This window comes from Macaca fascicularis, chromosome 13 (assembly GCF_037993035.2).
Source record: "Macaca fascicularis isolate 582-1 chromosome 13, T2T-MFA8v1.1".
In the NCBI taxonomy this organism is placed as follows: domain Eukaryota; kingdom Metazoa; phylum Chordata; class Mammalia; order Primates; family Cercopithecidae; genus Macaca; species Macaca fascicularis.
The window spans coordinates 45,342,707-45,360,362 of record NC_088387.1 but is presented as its reverse complement, the minus strand read 5'-3'; positions in this window follow the sequence as shown (position 1 = coordinate 45,360,362).

Sequence of the window (17,656 nt, the reverse complement as noted above, 5' to 3'; positions counted from 1 at the left end):
TGAATACTAACCCATTCTCACTTGGCCTCTTGTTTATTCTTTGGAAAGTACTTTAAAGACAACCTCATGTGATTTTTCTGTTTTGAATAGTGCCACCAAGTAGTAGTAGTAACTGAAGTTCGAAACGTTTTGTCTCTCCTGAGATTCACAGAATAATGAGATCATTTTCCTTATATACTCCTAAATCCCATACCTCTTCAACATCCTGAACAATTTTCTCATAAGTCACACCATTCCACTTTCAAGCTATCATATATCTATAAGATAAGCATTATTATTATTATTATTTTTACTTTCAGCCAAAATCTATCTCATTGTTACGCACCTATGAGATAGAAAGTAATGATTTTTCTTTCCTTTTTTTTTTTTTTTTTTTTTTTTTTTTTTTGTCTTTAGGAAAGACATATGATGGTCTGAAAACACAGTGAGAATGATGCTTCTGTCTCTTGAATCTGGGTGGGCTCTCTGATATCTTCAAACAACAGAGTATGAAGAATTGGCACTCTGACTTTCAAAGCTGGCCATAAAGGCCATGAAGCTTTTGCCTTTGACACTGGAGTGCTCACTATTGAAGCCCATAGCTGCCATGTTAGAAGCCTGGCTACCCTGAAACCACCATGCTGGAGGGGCCACATATAGCCACCATGCTTGAGAGCACAACTGAGACTATCCTACTGCCTTCCCAGCCCAGGCACAAGACTTCTTAGGAAAGGAACTTTCTTGGAAATAGCCTGGCTAGCCCAGTTATTCTATCACCCAGCCACTGGAGGCACCCTGAGCTATTCCAGTCATCCAAGATGACATGGAAAAGACCACTCCTGATGTACATTTTCTGAATCCTGACCCACAGAATCCAGGAGCATAATAGCTGTCTTACTCAACCAAGTTTTGGGGTATCTTGTTATGCTGCAATAGGTAACTGGAACAGGAGAATGTGGTCTATCTTGTTCCCTCATCTCATTTTAAAGAAGATGACATTGACATTTCTTTTAAAATTTGATTACTAAATCATTTTTTGTGTTCATTATTTTCCTCTGCATGGATGATGTTTGATGAGTGAGAAGTACAATGGTAGGCTGTCACCGACTTTATTTTGGACACTTCACCTCTATTAATAAAGATTAAAACTAAATTTCCTTTTTAGGCAGCCATATTGTTGTTCAATTAGGTGGGGAGTCAACTCATAGTCCTTAGGCTTCTTATAACACCTGTCAACTCCACTTCTTACTCTATTAAATGTTTTATTAGTTCCAATTCACTATTTCACCCTGTAGAAATAATTTTATATTCTGACACTTTTATAAAATGTATTTGACAATTTATAATCTTAACGTTACTTACACATTAAAAAAATACTACCATAAAGTTTTCTGTATCATTTAGTGGCTCTCTGTTTGCTCTTCACAATTGGTCATGGATTCTATATGCCATTTATATAAGAAAAAAATGTTTGAACACAAACATAAGCAATAATTGAACCAATGTGTAAGCAGATATACTGCAATGAAAATCTGTGAATGAAACTTCCTCTTACATCGTTTTATTTCTTCTTTTTAGCAACATGATGAGCCAGGCATTTATTATGAATAGAGAAACTGAGGCTCATAGAGATTCAGTGAACATTGCAAAGCTGAGTTTAAATATAAACGTGTCTCTCTCCCAAATCTCTGCCATTTCCTTTGTACCACAGCACCAGAAATAGGACACTCAGAAGACAGCAGTGATGACTATGCATAGAACCTCAGTCAATAAATCAAGACTCGCCAAAGATAATTGACTTGTGCTGTCTCTGGAATTTAGCTGTATGTTTTATCTTAGAAACTGCTAAGAAGGTTAGGAACAAAAGTTATTTTCAGCCATGACAACAAAGTTAAATGCATTTTAGATAAATAACTCTGAAGAACTTGCTTGAGGAAAATATATTTGGCAAGGAAAATCGCTCATCCTAAAAGAATAATGTGGTACTTAATTATGAAAGAATGACTTTGAAAAGAAGTAAGGAAAAGAAGTTAATGCAAAACTGACTCAAGTTTGGTTGGTGATATGCTGCAGTGTGTGGTGAGGCGACTCTGGGAAAGCAGACATAAAACTATTAAGTGCTAAAAGTCATTATCTTTATTCTTCAAACTTGCTTCATCCTTTTCATTTCTGATATTGAATCACTACATTCCCGCTCACATAGTCACCTAGACAGAAACACACGTGTAAACTTCAATTTTCCCCTCTCCCTTTCTGACTTTTTATAAATCTAGTCGCCAAGCAATTTTGATTCTACTTACAAAAACACTACAACCCATTGCCTTCTTTCCAACTTCACTGCCCCTGGCTTAAATCAGGTCAGCATTACCTCTCCCCTCCTCAACAGTAATAATTTCAATGTTCTTCTTGCTTTCAATTTCTCCCCATTTCAATTTAGACTACAAGCTGCCATGACAGTTTTCTGAAATTAGAACACAATCACTCCTAACATTTATTGAGACTCTGTGGCATGTACCACACCACGAACTGGTATAAAAATGAACAAGGCCCAGGCCCTGTCCTCAAAAGGCTAACACTCCAGTGGCTATTCAGAGGAGTGTGTCATTAAAACGGAAAAGTCAATAACGTGAAGGCAAATTTAGGGATGATGTCGAAACACAGGAATGGAATAAGACCTATTCTTGGGAGCATTGCTCCCTATTTAAATTCTAAATGATGTCCCACCCCAACTTTAACCTACAAGATACAGTACAGATTCCTTAATAGTGTTTGCAGTTTTTTTTTTTTTCATGGATAATTTGTAACTTGTCAAACCTGAATTTAATATCTAGTTTAAGTCAGTGTTTTTTTTTTTTTTTATTCTATATTCTTCCACCAGTGGAAATTTAAACTAAAGACATCAATTCAACTTAAAGCAACATCTAGCTATTTCATTTAATTTTTAACTTCTCAATTTTGATTGCTAGAGGTGAAGTCTTAGGTCGGTCTCACAATTTTCGAAAATGACAGCTTGAAGTTCACATATTCCTTGCCTCATTCTCCCAAGGTGAATGATCTGAGTGTGGTTCAATTTATTGTACGTAGCATTTATAGACAAGACCTTTAATGTTCCCAAGACAGGGAAGTGCCTCTATTTTTAAAGGTTCCATGGCATTCCTCTACATTCTAAATTTTCCCTTAGGTCTTCATTAATCCATTTCCACATTGGGATTGTCTTTCTGCTCCTATTTGACAATTTTGTCATAAAGTAAATCTCTTTTCTGATGTAAGAAAAGAAAAACGGCATCATATAAGAGACCCATAGGAAGAAAGATTGTTTTAGCCATCTCCAACACAGCTTAAGTTCATGGCAGCTGTGGAAAAAGGCTACAGACTATGGAGGCAAACAGGTTTCTTGCTTCTACTTGCTAGCCTGTGACTAACACATTCTGTTTGCCCTGAGCTTCTGTTTATTCACCTAAAAAAATGGGAGCAATTATGCAGCACGGCTCTGACAGTCATAGAGCTTTCTTGAATTTTAAAATTCGAATAGACCACTATAGTATGTACTCTCTAATATAACATGGCATAAAAATATCTAAATATTTTTACTTTCGTGTCTTAATGTTTCTATATATAAATGACCAATGTCCTGTTCGATTTTTTCCAAAACAGTTTGAAACATAAATAATGTTTCTGTTTTGTTTCCTTCATTTGGGTTTGTTATTACTTGATAGAGCTCACATGAAGAGGACAGGGCGGCAGTGGTGCAGGCTGAGATGCCAGTGCTGTCATCAACCTGCCAAACTCTAACGGAAGAAATCATTATACTATGGATGCTGCCCTCAAAGTATACCTGAATCAGAACATATCATAAAAAATTAAGCATTTTTGTAACTCAGGTGGACTTTCTACACGTCGTTAAATCTTCTAGTGGTGGATTAGTTAATGATACGAGACTGAATCCCTATTTCATATGATGGTTGTGAAAAGAGACACCGTATGTGAACCGTGTCACATAGTATCTTGTCAAATCGAGACAGTAAAGGTTTTTTTATTTCTTTTTTGCTCATCTTTTTAGCCAGAAAGATGATATTTATCTTTTTATCCACAATCTTGTCCCATGCCAATATGGACTGTTTCAGTCACATTAGAATATACTTGTCTAACAATATATTCAATAGCCACACAACTCACTTCAGGATTATAAAAACAAACTTATTCAAATCTCCCTCATGGCTTTTTTCCCATTTTTGTTGTGACTGTTTTGCCTCAGGCTGGCCATGGGCTCATGTCCACCATACATCTAATTCTCACATGGGCACTACGTACATAGCTCAGCATTTTGCTAAAATGTGGATAGACGTTCTACCACAGAGGGCAGAATGTAGAGTGTTCCATTAATGGAATTTTACAGATAGCAAAGTCTTGATTACAAAATAGGTCCACAAATATTTGCTGAACAAATAAATAAATATGATATCCTCATGTATGTTTAAATAAATAGAAATACAGTAACACAGTTAATCCTTTGGTTGTCAGCATATGCCTCAACAAATTGTCCATGGGGATGAACTTCTCCAGTTTGTACCTTTAAGAAGCCAATGGCAGTATTACATGGAGGTACATAGCTTCCTACTGTCACCTGTTTATGCTCAATGAGTCTCAGGGTTGTTGTAATCTCTGGTGGCCCTGGGCCACACCTGGGAGTGCAAAGGCAGCAGCATTCCCTTAGATCCTCTGTTGTAAGAATCTGTCAGACTTAACACATTCTTTGGTCTGTTCCTCTTCCAGTTTTATTTTTAGACTATATTTGTAAACCAGTTATTTGATTGGGACACTGATCTCTTCATCTAGTTTTTTTTTTTTTCAGCCTCTTTTCTGCTTTATCAATCCCTGACTGATGACCAGACATCCTTTGGGTCTTCAACCTTTTTTGTTTGTTTTTGATACCCTACTCCCTCTTGATTGTTTTGCCTCACCACTGCACATTACTATGGATCAAATAAAGGTTTATCCTTTTTTTTTGTACCTGGTCCAGCATAATTGCCTTGACTGATTTTCCATAGGTCCCACTCCCACTGAGTTTGTTCTCATCTGCCTGATGAGAGCTCTCAATATATTCCAAAGCCACAGATATCCTGTTTCTGGCAGGTGTGGATTATTCTCACATCAAAATATACCCTTTAAAAAATAAGTATAAGTCAGAATGGTGAAGCTATCCAAGGATATTGGCAACTTGTGCATGTGGCAAGCTATCTGATAAACTATGTGCAAATATGTTGTTTTAAATACAAATATGAATGCTCATGTATATGTCTATTTGCTTGTCAATTCTGCATTGCAGGACAATTTTAATGTTGTACTTTTGTTATTATTAAACTCTGTTTATTTGCATGTGCGTATGTCCCTCAAATGCTCTGTTCAACATTCAAACAGCTATTGACTATCCACAATGTGCGAAGCACCGTGCTTGGTACTATTCTTTGTAGCTCATGGCCCAAAGGACAAGTTGTACAGATTTTGCTTTTCTTTTACTTTTATTTATTTGCTTTACAGAATGTTTTCTTCATCAACTGCTTAAATACAGTGCAACAGTGTTGATTGTGTTTTTTAATGAAATAGTCTCAGGACAGTATTATGAATATGATGGGTATTCAGAAAATTAATGTCTTCTATAGACAAGAATACTGAGTTTAGAGAGGGAGAATAAAATCAGCAGGTCAAAATTAATCAAACCAAGGACTGTGTTAATCAGATTCTATCTCTGAAAACCTCCAAATAGTTCACGAAGGTCTGAAACCTCAGAGACAGTACTTAGAAGAAAAAATGTTCAGATCTACCTCTAGGCATCTTCAGAGACATTGTATTGAGGGCACCTTTCTGATGTGTAAGAGGGATATTGAGGTTTCTGTGGATTCAAGAGGGAAGGAATCATGAAAACTGAGTCAATTTCATGGAGACAGAAAAGCAAAGTGAGCTCCCCATTAAAAATGCTTAGTCTGAGAAAAATAAAAATCTTTCTTTTAGAATTCCAAATAATATATAGAGATATCACCACGACCACCACCTTCCTTGGATGTGGGACTGGGGGTTACATTTAGTGAAGCACTTTCTAAGAATAGATTACAGAAAGAGAAAACAAGTAATGTACAATGGGGAAACTGGAAATCACTACCTTATCCAAGGGCTCAACTTTGACATCAGCACTGATCATTCATGTGGGTATCATGTGCCTGCTGACATAGTGTGATAAGAAGGCTTTATGACTATTGTAGTCTTCCCCAACATTTATATAACCCCAGTGTACTTGTGACAAAAAATCAGACAAACTCAAATCGAAGGACATTCTATGCAACATGACCAGTACTCTTTAAAGCTGTGAAGATCATGAAAAGCAAGGAAAGTCTGATGCATTGCCAGTTTTTAATTTTTATTTCATAACTAGGGAGGCCTGTTAATTTAAAATATTTTCATCATTGAGTATTGATAATATGCTGATCAGGAGAAGATTCAAGTACACTGATTCTCTGACAGACTGGTAAGGGAATGAAAGGGTGTAATACTATTCCAAAGGCATTTTATTTTTCTGGGAAGACATACAAGGTGGTGACTAGCAAAAGCTGTTGCATTTGGTACAATTATATACAACTGATATTCGTCTTCACAATTGTACTGTTCCACCGTGATATATATCAGTGACAACTTTCTTAGGAATATTATAGAGAGTAAGAGTTTTGTTAGTACTATTACAGTAATCTCCCTGCATTAAATATCTGGATTTGAATTCAAAAAAATTGTGGATTGAAAGGTATTTTTCTCTTAGATTGTTTCAAAAGGTTATATATCACATTTTCCCTCAAATGTATACACTTTCCCATCTCTCTAGTCCAGGGCATACTTGAGAGTGAAAAGTCTATTTTCTCTGTGCCGTAAAGAAATGAGCCTGCTGAGGGGAAAAAATCAAAGCTGTGTGGTGAAGTGTTAAGCAGACCTTCTTCCACCTTGTTAAGAGCAGTGGAAGGTTACTGTGGCCATGGCTTCATTAGAGAGCAAGCTCACCTTGTTGGCTGTGTATTATCTTTTGATTCCCCCCCTGCAGATTTTTTTTTTTTTTTTTTTTTTTTTTACTTTATTTTCTTCTGTGTGACATCTGCTGTTGAGTCTGAGACTCAAAAAAGATGAGGTTTCAGCTGCTTGGGTTTATCTACCTGCAGTTCAGTGATGCGATGCTACAATCAATGCCTAGCCCAATAGGCAATGGGCTGATCCTCCTATGAGCCAATTCAAGCACCTATTGCGATAAAAGCGTAACAGTAAAATGTGAATTAAAAATACTTTCTAAAGGATTATCTTGTCACATAAATAAAACCATCTCTGGAAGTTCTTATAAGTAGGAACATTTTCAAGTATTTGTTGTTTTCATCACAAAATGATTAAAAAATAGCACTATTTTTTATCTTTAATTATTATTATTTTTTTAAACAGCAGTCTTTCCACTCTGATCACTTCAGAAAGGTTGTCTGAGTCAGGTACTACCTAAAAAATATGTCAAAAATGTATTGAAACCTGGAATATTCTAGAAAATAAATACAAATACCTGAAACACTAAAAAAGACAAGAAAATTACTCCAGAGTTTATCAAAATTATCAATGTAAAATCACTTTGATAAATGACATTGTTGACTGTCTTGATTTCTACCAAATTACTTCTAGCCAAATCATTTCCAGCTAAAAGATGTAATATTTAATAAACAGCAGTGGGTAATAAAAAGCAAACAATGAAGAGTTTAAGAACTCTATTTCATGGAACTTTGTAAAAGTTGTATTTGTTTTTTTTTTTTTTTTGAGACCGAGTCTCGCTCTGTCGCCCAGGCTGGAGTGCAGTGCGGTGGCTCTGTCTTGACTCACTGCAACCTCTGCCTCCCTGGTTCAAGGAATTCTCCTGTCTCAGATTCCCAGGTAGCTAGGACTAAAGATGCGCTGCCATGCCCGGCTAATTTTTTCTTTTTTTTTTTTTTTTTGAGATGGAGTCTCGCTCTATCGCCAGGCTAGAGTGCAGTGGCGCCATCTCCACTCGCTGCAAGCTCCGCCTCCCTGGTTCAAGCAATTCTCCTGCCTCAGCCTCCCGAGTAGCTGGGACTACAGGTGCCCGCCACCATGCCCCGCTAATTTTTGCATTTTTAGTAGAGACAAGGTTTCACCATGTTGGCCAGGATGGTCTCAATTTCTTGCCCACATGATCTGCCTGCCACCGCCTCCCGAAGTTCTGGGATTACATACATAAGCCACCGCACCAGACAAATTTTTTGTATTTTTAGTAGAGACAGAGGTTTTACCATGTTGGCCAGGATGGTCTTGATCTCCTGACCTCGTGATCCACTCGCCTCGGCCTCCCAAAGTGCTGGGATTACAGGTGTGAGCCATCGCCCCGGGCTTGACAGAAGCAATATCTAGCAGGTTGGGAATTTCAAAACATATTGAGTTGATCAGTTTGAAATAAAAAAAAAAAAAAAAAGACATCGTAAATCAGAGTATAAAGTTTATAAATGTAAAGATAATAAAATTAAATATCAGTAGAATTGTTATATCCTGGTTGATTGCAATGGTTTTTTGACTGATTTCCTGTTGCTACATGACCGTCTAGAGTCTATTTTCAGTCCAGCATTCAGAATGGTTCTTTTAAAACTGAAGGTTATTTCACTCTTGTGTTCAAAATCTCCAACAGATTTCCATCTCCCTCAGTGTAAAATCTGAAGTCCTTTCAACAGCCTCCGGACCCCGGATGCCTCTCTGACTCTTCTCTCTTCTCCTACATCTCCTTAACCCTTATTTCACTCCAAGTGGACCAAGCTCCTTTTGGTTTCTTGAATTCGTCAAGAAAACTTCTGCCTCAGGGTTTTGCTTCTGCTGTTCCTTCTTGGGAAACACTTCTCTCAGATATCCAAACGATTTGCTCTCTTGCCTCATTGAGATCTCCATTTAAATGTCATCTCCATAAGACTTCTCTGGCTACCTGCTCAAAACTTACCCCCTTTGGAAGTCACTGAGTCATTCTTTTTTTGCTTCATTTTTCTGCCCAACCAAGAGGATATAAGGCAGGGCTTAAGAGAAGACTAGTAAAATCTCTTATCCTCATCTTCTACCATGTTTTTCCCTATAATATCTAATGACAGAGATTTTTGTTATTCTTTAAATATGTCCAGTTTAGCTATGTCTTAGGCTTTTACACTTGCTGTTCTTCGTGCTTTAGCTCCTCTTTAAGTAAATGCTTATTACTCTTTATTGGTCAGGATTTTGCTCGACTGTCCCCCATAAGAGATGCCCTTCTATCTGAATACCACTTCCTTGTCTACCACCCCTCCACCACCATCCTTGGACACTTTGCCCTTTTGTATTCTCTTTACAGTTTTTAACGTGATTTGAAATCACATTATCATTTTTTCACTTATTTATGGTCTATCTTTTCTATTAGAAAGTAAGCTTGATGAAGAGAAAAAATTAGTTAACAGTTGCATGTTAATTATAAAGGACCGTACAGGCCTGAAATATACTAGGTGTTCAAAATATATTTTAACGTTTTCTTGAATGAATATTTACAGAAGAAAGGAGGAGAAGAAATAATGAAAATAATCATTGGAATATAATTTCCCTGATATAAATATGTTTTGACCTTCAGTTGTAAATAAAATTAATATAAACTTGATGCTAGTAGCTTGAACCAGGAATGGGCTTATTGCTTATGGTAACACAAAGTCCAGAAGCAGACAACTGCAAGTTAATGCAGCAGCTAAGGAAGAGTATCAGGGCTCTTTCTAACGTCCTGCACTGCCATCCTTAACATGGCTCTGTTGTTTTCTTGGTCCAAAGATGGCCACTTTAACCCCAGGTATTAAGACTGTATTCCAGGCAGAAATAATGAGAAGAGTCAAGGTGAAGATCATCTGCAGGATCATTCTTCTCTGATGATTGGTCACAAAGTCAAAGCCTGTAGATACATTCTTGACATTTCCAAGTTCTTGCACAGGCTGCCTTTGGCATGGATATCTGATGCAGCATCAATAAATTTTCTATTAGCAAGATCTGCAAAGAAGCAACATCCTTGTCTTAACTAGGCAAAATATATTAAATAATTATATATTAAATATATAAAGGAAGATAACATTTCTGTAAGTCCTACCTGAAACAGTTCCACTAACTGCCATAACTATGTCACTGTGTTACATAACCACCACTATTTTCAAAAGATCAGTCAGTCAATTGATTTGCTAACTAAGAAGGCACTTGGAAAAGTATCAGGTAAATTATAAACATAATGCAATTTATTTTCCCTTCTCATTTGAAATAAATACATTTTTCCCCAGATATTATACTCCCAAGAGGCAAGAGGCAAGTGGCAGAATTAATAGGTAGATTATACAATTTTTTTTTTATATTTCCCAAACTACCTTTTTGGGGTCCAAAATGCTCTAACTTTATATTGAATCCATATAAAGTAGGGTAGAATTTTAAAACTTTTAGCTTATACTCTAGTTGTCATAAGTTTTATGTATATCAAAGAAAATTTTTAGTTATGTAGCAGAATGAGACAAAATATCTTCACCAATTGCTATGCAGTGACTGACTATATATTAGGATTGTCAGTGGAAGGTTTAATATGTTTTGCTAATTAAGACAAGGCTGTTGCTTCTTTGCAGATCTTGCTAATAGAAAATTTATTGATGCTGCATCAGAAATCCAAGCCAAAGGGAGCCTGTGCAAGAACTTGGAAAGTTCGAGAATATATCTACAGGCTTTGACTTTGTGACCAAACAATAGTGCCTTGCCCCCATGAAAACAGAATAGTCTCCAAGCTATGCTTCTCTGCAATAAACTAATTGCTCCCTGACTACATTTAGGATTGTGCTTCAGTCACAATTCTAAAAGTCATTCAAAATGTGTTATTTTCTTTGTCACATTGAGGCTCTCTGATTGCATCAGTGTCACTGGCCACTTCCTCCTTTACATCTTCTTTCAGTCAAGGACATCAACCTCCATCGGATATTCATGAGCATTTGAGGTTATGCAATTTTTATTACTCCAAGTTTTCATTTGAATTAGTCATATCTCCACAGCCATTTTGTGTGTGTCTTAAGAGAAGAAACTGCCAGCCTTTAATTGATGCTTACTCACAGTAAAAGTTTTAGCTTTAATTTATATATCTCTTCCCCATGATAAAGCATGCTCTACCTGTGCATTTGTGGGCACCATAAAGTACCTGTCTGTTCACAGGTGTGTAAAAATTGGTTAATGAAGATGATCCTTCCTACTTTTTATAAGTTTTTTGCATTTTTCAGGCAAATTCTACAAGTTAGTACAAGATATTAGTCTCCCCTCCCCTCCCCTCCCCTCCCCTCCCCTCTGGTCTCTCCTCTCCTCTCCTCTCCTCTCCTTTCCTTTCCTTTCAGAGAGTCTTGCTCTGTTGCCCAGGCTGGAGTGCAGTGTCATGATCTCACCTCACTGCCTGCTTCCCAGGCTCAAGCAATTCTCATACTTCAGCCTCCCGGCTAGCTGGGATTATAGGCACATGCTGCCATGCCCAGCAAATTTTTGCATTTTTAGTAGAGACGGGGTTTTACCATGTTGGCCATCTGCTCGAGAAATGTTAGCCTCAAGTAATCAACCCACCTCAGCCTCCCAAAGTGCTGGGATTATCAGCATGAGCCACCGTGCCCAGCCTGCTTGTCTGTTTTAACAGAAATCAAATGACAGTAACTTAAAAAAGATAAAAAAAATTATTTGGGGTTTACATGCTCATAATGAAAAGGCTAAGTTCATTGATTGTTCAGGCTAATTCTTCTCAATCAAGACACCTAGACACCCAGATTTCTTCTCTCTTATTGCTCTGTCTTTTCTGAGGGTATTCTCCTTGACCACACAGACGAATCTGGCTCACTAGCATCCCATCAGCATTCCAGACCACAGGGAGAGAGAAAATAAAACTAAAGGGCACGTAGCTTCCATTTAAGGATGTGACCTAGAAGTTGAACATATTGTTTAAGTCCTTTGGTCAAAATTCAATCACAACACCATACCTAACTGCAAGGAAGGCTTATAAATGCTGCCTTTACTAAAACTGGGGTTTTGTCACCAAAAGGAAGTAGGATGAGTGGTTACTAGGGATCATTTAGTGGTCTCTGCCACAACAGGATAGCGAGCAACCTAGATACAGCACTATAAACTTCTGATTTCAGATACCTCTGTTCAACAATACTTGAAGAGGCTCACTTATTCAAAGGCTTTATAAAGGTCAGAAAATGATGAATTGAAAAGGAAGTAACACCACATAATCAACATATACAATTTATAAAAACAATTAACCCTAGGAAAAGTTTGCAACAATTTACCGATAACATATGGGTGTAATTATTGCGTAGTCCAGATGTTAACTATCAATTTCTCCACACAAACTTATCACGGAGACAGGAAAGGGTAGGATAAATCTATCTGTCCTTGCTTCTTGTTCATTCTTCGTGTTTTGTTTGTTCAATGCATCCCTAAGTGGTAGCAATGCAGCCATTCCTTTATCTCATAGAGGTTTCTATGTTATTAACTAAAATCAGACTTCTTACTTCCTTAAATTAAGGTTGGTGTATAATTAAAAATAATTTCACTTACTCTGTTTTAATTACTGAAAGTCTGTGTTTTGGAATGTCAAGTATTTATCAGCAGCATGCTTACGTTTATCATTATTTTTTGTTTCCAATAGCTAAGAAACACATGAATACAAATTTAAGGATGTCCAAGAATATGGTTATATTCTATTGCATACTATACCGGTTGTTACAGAATGTTCTCTCTGCGCTCTTTCAGACAAACACATTTCTGGCAACTTTGGAAATCTGAAACATCTCCAGGTCTGGGAGATGTTTCCCTGCTACTTTAGGATCCTTTTTAACTGATATTTCTTGTGTCTCCACAGCAGGGTGTAGAAAATATTTCACTTGCTGTTTCACATGTTATGATATAAAACGTGTTATATTCTGAAAGAATTCATTGCAGAAGTGTAATGGTTTTAGAGGAAAACACCCAAACACACACACTATATACCTCAGCGTTGCCACAATGTAAATGAAAGACAGAATGATAGACATAATTGCAGAGCATTTGAGAAAAAATACCATTTCTTCCCTGTTTTTAAAAATTTCTGGGAAGGTTTTTTGAAGGAAATTGAAAGTCAAAATAAGTATTTTGAGAGTTTCTTCATCGTAAATAGCCTCTTAATAACATATATACACAAGGACTCCATCCTGGGAAGATTTCGGTAATTATCTTCCATCCTTTTAGACATCCTATTAGATATCTCTGAGACTTTTCTATCACTCTTGGAAAATATATAATCTTCCATCAAAAGAAAACAGCAATTCAAGAAGCATCATAAGAAACAGCACAGTTGGCCGCATTTTTAAAAGTCAAAAGGAGCTTAACTATTTCATACATTAAAAACAATGGGAAGAACTTGTACCAGACCTCTAGGTTGTCCATAGAAATACCACATAGACTAATCAAGTTAGGATTAAGTTGTTCACGAGGTCCCTGTGCCCGAGTGGTTAGCAAGCACCAGAGGCAAAAACATCTCATGTGAAACATCATTTAGATTACATCTCATCATGTCGTTGCGTGTTCTGCCACCTCAAAAGCCAAGGTGTTCTGGCGTGCTAGGTTACTGTATCTCAGACAACGCTCTAATATTTAATCCATTTTCTATATACTACAGCCACTGATTATCTTCTCCAGATTTAGTAAAACATCTGTGATACCGTTCTTGACAAACAAGATTAAAATCCCTAGAGGTCTTTATTATTTTCAGTGACCTATGTATCCTGAAAATGGCTTATTTGTCATATCAAACAAAACTCCCTGCCATTTGTTGAACCTTTGAGTACTATTTCATTGTTCCAATTATTTTAAATGAGAATGTTCTCACACACTTCCATGCCTCATATTCATTGCCACACATTTCTTTGTAAAGTTGATAAACAATTTTGAACTCCAAATTATGCCCTACATGTCACAAAGCTGCAGCTGTAAGCTGTAGCATTAAATTATGAGCCAAGAGTCAACATCACAACAAACAAGGTCATCATCAAATAACTGCTAAGATTAGGTTCATTTTTATCAGTTGCTAATTGCTATATCTGTCGGGTTGGTGGGAAAACCCAATATGCTGTTTTTAGATAGCTTCATCAGCCAGTGTAGTATTGTAGCTAGTGTAAACACTTTGGCCCCTGTTGCTTTTAATAGGAATTTAATGCCAATTTATCTATTCCTTCTGCAGGTATTGAGCACCTATTATTTATTTGTCAGGCATTGTTCTAATGCAATAGGGCTACAGGTGTGGGTAGACCACAATCTCTGTTTGTAAAGGTTTTACAGTCCACTTAGGGACCACTTAGTAATATACAGAGTTTTGGATGAATAGAAATATATTTATAAATATCAAGCCCTAAAAAGAGAAGGTAACATGCAATCACTTTTGGCTGCTATTGGTCTTCTACAATATTTTAAAAATCTGCCAAAGATGTCACAAAGAAGATTCCATTGTATAGTATGTGTAACATGAAGAAATTAAAAAAATAAAATGAATAAAGTGTTTATACATGAACAAATATCAAAAGTGTGCATACTAGATACCTGACTTCCATCCCAAGAGTAATTTCCTTCATCTTTCACGTAATGGGTCATTTTATAGAATCTTTCTGAGTTCTGACATTCACTGAGGAGCTAGAAAGAGAGAGAAAATGTTTTCATACATTACGTAGTATGTGCCTAGATAAAGCATGTGAGGGGCTCACTAATTCTCTCCAAAAAGAGTTTCCTTTCCACCTTCCCTTATAGGCCACTATTATAAAAGCTTTGATTTACATAATAAAACAGCAGAAATCAGATTACATTAAAACTGACACATACAATATGCCACGTATAATGAACTTAGTGACATTTAAGTCAAACACTATTTGACTCAGCAAATTTTCATTTGGATAGTCTTCTGGTGCTTGTTTAATGGGATATTTGAATTATAAATTAGAAGGATCATATAATTATTATTTCACTCCTAATTTCCATGTAGGTCTTTTCTTAACATGGACAATATAGTACTTTGTTCCCTGTGAACATTTCTGAGCAGATATTCTGTGAATAAAAAAGAAAAAAAAAAGCCTTTTGTTGGAGTGTGGGAGGCACAGGTGATATGATCCCCTTTGTTAAATATTCAGTGAGAATCTCCAAAGGATCTCAGTAGATAAGCACTATTCATCAGAGGGCTTGCTGTTTGCCAGCTGGGGAAGTAGAGCTCTGGCTATTATTGAGCTTCCATATGGAAGTTGTCACAAAGGAGAATGGACAATTCGAATGAAGCCAGGTCTCCACTCAGAGTGGCAATTTACTGCGGCTGCTTTATCGATTGCTCAACCTAAAATACAGGAAATGATATTTAAACCACAGAATTCTGAGAAAAAAATTACTTAAATGAGATAAAGCACCTACTCTAAATTGCCATTATCCAATGGATCGATCTTTTAAAAATATGCCTGAATACTTATCTTAAAATGCAAGACAAATGGTTTGACACTCAAAATATAAAGCATAATACTCTGCTTGTGGGCAAATATTTGGTATTTTAAGGTTATGAAACGTTGAACCTCACACTTTACTTAACTCATTTACTCAGTCCCATCTGTGCATATATTTTTCTTTTTCTTTCTTTTTTTTAGACAGAGTCTCACTCAGTCACCCAGGCTAGAATGTAGTAGCACGATCTCTGCTCTCTGCAACTTCCACCTCCCGGATTCAAGCAATTCTCTTGCCTCAGTCTCCCGAGTAGGTGGGATCATAGGCGTGTGCCACCATGCCCAGCTAATTTTGTATTTTTCATAGAGATGAGGTTTCTCCATGTTGGTCAGGTTGGTCTCGAACTCCCGACCTCAGGTGATCCACCCGCCTCAGCCCCTCAAAGTGCTGAGATTACAGGCATGAGCCACCGCGCCTGGCCTATTTTACTTTTTCTACCATAATCTCAAATGCAGTATATTGAGATAATTTCATCCTTGTTCTAGTACCAAAGGGATAAGGATGTCTTCCAATGTTTCTTGTTACCTCTAGAAATGATGGAGCTGTCAAAGAAGAAGAATATACCAAGTGAAAGAGGCTAGTCTTTCCTCTATCATGTAATTATTATTGATATTAATTTTCAAGAAAGACTACTTCAAATTCGGTTTTTGGGAGGGATCATTCTAAGAGAAGGGAAAGAAGAAACCATCTCCATGGATGTAAATACAGCCAATTACCTCATCCTGTGGATTTTATTTCCCTTCCATTTCTTGATTCAATCCTTCTTTTTCATTATCATCTTCTTTTAGGCTACAATAATTAGATCCTTTATCATAATAAGTAGGCCTACAAACTCACCTTTTCCAAATCTCCTTTAATTTTCTCTCTCCACCCTCCTGCCTCCATCCTATCAAAACCCCCACTGTGTGTTTCTCTTCAAACTTATTATTTACTTTTAAATATACCAATGGCTTCCCATTGTTTATCATTTTAAAAGAAATCTCTTCCCAGTAGCTTTAAAGTTCTTCATAAAATACTTTACTCAACCATATCATTCACTGAACCCTACAGTCTTCCAAACCAAAATTGATTGGTTTGCAAATATTAGATTATTTCCCCATCATTGTGATTTATTTATTCTCTTTCCACTATCTGAAATATCTGCATATAATGCCAATTGCACTTAAAAATCTCAACTGACAGCTACCTCATTTTGCATTTTCTGATTGTCATTGGCCAACTTGATGCTATCTTTTACTATGTGAACTTTTCTAGCATTTCTATAGCTTTAATGACTATGACTGTTGGCTTTTGTCCAATGATGTTACATACTTATTGAGAATGATTTACATATCTTACTTTTGTTCACTACTGGAAATATGTGTAGTATTTGCTCAGTGAATCATTACATTGTTTACAGGTTTTATTGAGAAGGTAGTCTCATTATTAGAATATAAAAAGTAGGTCATTTTTCTTACTTTCATGATTTTTAAAAATCAATCTGTTTCTTGATTGTAGGCTAAGTAAAATTGTGTAATGAGCCTGGCACATGTAAGCATGCTGCTGCAGGTAGTAAACGAGGAGGATATAAATATACATGGCATATTTACTACTCTCTAGAAGAAAGCAATTATTTTCGCTCAATACAGCCCTTCTTGATTAGATTATGAGCTCTTGAGAGGTAGCAAATTATGCCCACAACTATTTTCCTAGCATCCAGCATAGCGCCAGGCACACCGGTTTTGCTTTGACCATTGCTGATAAATGAATTGTCTATTTCTAACACATAGTAATGGTGACCCTCTTTACCTACTAAAATACAACCATCAGATATGTGTATAAAATAAAAAATTCATTCAGTTTGAAAAATAAAGGTTTAATAATCTAGGACTTAAATATCTAATCAAATACTTATCACATCATCTTTTTCTAATATCACAATTTCTAAAGTTATTGCTATTGTAATCAAACAAGGAATTCCCTAGGAAAACAAGAAGCATGCCTGACTAGAAGTAAGTCCTAACTGAGTTTTAATCACAACACTTCTAGTTATGGTGGGCAGTTAGTTTTGATTTGTTGAATTATTAAGACTGTGTTGCCAAACCACATT